We start from the raw sequence: 1,746 nt of genomic DNA, 5'->3' as shown, positions 1-1,746 counted from the left end.
AAGACCTCTCAGCTCTCTGTTTGTCAAACTTGTAGTATTTGGATCCATTACTAAAGGTAGAAAACACTTGAAAACTCTGTCAACTTAAATTATTTTTATTACATTGTTACTTAAATTTAAAATATAAAGTAGGAATATAATGTTCTTTTATTTATAGTTCTTATACAACTAAAAAACCAAAATAGATTTACAAATTAAATACAAATGAAACCACAAAACTAATAATATTCATGTTAATAAAGTAATTTAACTGTATTAATGTATTTTGTTTAGACTATATTATCCCTTGTATTTTGACTGTGGTATTGCCCATGAAACCTCAGCTTCTTTTGAGTTCAACCTGCCTATGCCACCAAGTGACCTCTGACATCTCAGTTTTCTCACCACTTTTCTGTTAGAACTATTGTAAATGTGCAGTCCTGTGATGTCCTGTGATTTGGCTTTCATTTTGTGCATGAAAACACCATTTTCATTCTAAATCCACCTCTCTTCTTTTCTCATTATTCTAAAACAATAAAAGCAGCATTGAAACACATGTGCAAATGTAGGTACTGAAATCATGTGGCAATACTGGGTTATGAAGTGGTCACCCAAACAATCCAGAATATGCTTATGCAAATCCAAAAAATATTATCTACATGAAAACAAAATTAAAACCCTAGAGAATACATCCATAGACCTAATTTGAAAAATACTATTCAGGTCTACTGGTTCCCAAACCGCCATTACTATCAAATGCCCTATCTACTGTGTTCACTTCCAGGAACCTCATGTTTTAAAAAAAAGTCTCCTAAACTCTATTTATTAATAATTTCACATTTTTATTAATCAGACACATAGAATTACCATTTCAAAGCTTGTGATCACCATATGTAATCATCACTCTAAGCTGCTTATAGTTCAAAACAAACAAACAAACAAGACAGGACATTTTAGTAATTCTGTGCTGCCCTAACAAGGGTAAATGAGAACTTTCCATTAAGTTTTGTAAGAAAGAACTCCCATACCCTCACCTCCTCCCACTGCTGCCTCTGAGGACTCTTGGAGTTTTAGGAGGCCATTTAGCCTTTCTTGTACAAGTAAAGTAGCCCCTCCACTGCATTTGGAAGGATTAAAGCTTGTCCTAGTTTTGCTTGATTGTTGTACTTTTAGCATGCTAAAGATCTAAAAAATGGGAGGAAGAAAATACAACAGAAGGCACCATTCCAGTACCAAACTGAAAAGAAACACAAAAACAAGAGAGCAGCATGTTTTTAACAGCTTGCATGGAGAAAGCGGAAAAAATATTGACTGGGGAGTTTGGACAGCACTGTTCATTTTCTCTCACCGCCCGCGTTATTTGTCTTACGGAGCAGGAGCCAGATACAATTCTGGCGCACAGGCCAAAGGAAGAGGTGGAGGGGGGGTTCTGTGGAAGCTTGAGGCTAGTGGGGAAATTAGGGCTGGAGACCCAGTGGCTCAGGGCCAGGATGAAAGGAGGGGAGGCGCTAAATCTTTTTTCCTCCTGGCCTTGGGCATCCTCTTTGATCCCTCTGAGTCCTAAGAGGGCACAGCACGGGTCACTTAAGTAGGAGGTCCCTGACCCCTTCAGATCACCAGGAGCAGGATGAATCCCTGCCCTTGTTTCTTTCGGCTGGGGAAAGGACGCAGGGGATCCGTTCGCTTTCTTAGCCCACCCTTCTTCTGGAGTTTAGACCTACAGCTCCCGCAAGGGGGACTGGGCGGGAGCCTTTACGAGCCGGGTAG

Source organism: Equus quagga, chromosome 14, assembly GCF_021613505.1.
Source record: "Equus quagga isolate Etosha38 chromosome 14, UCLA_HA_Equagga_1.0, whole genome shotgun sequence".
NCBI classification, from domain to species: Eukaryota; Metazoa; Chordata; class Mammalia; order Perissodactyla; family Equidae; genus Equus; species Equus quagga.
The sequence above is the reverse complement of the archived record's forward strand: the minus strand, read 5'-3'. Positions refer to the sequence as shown.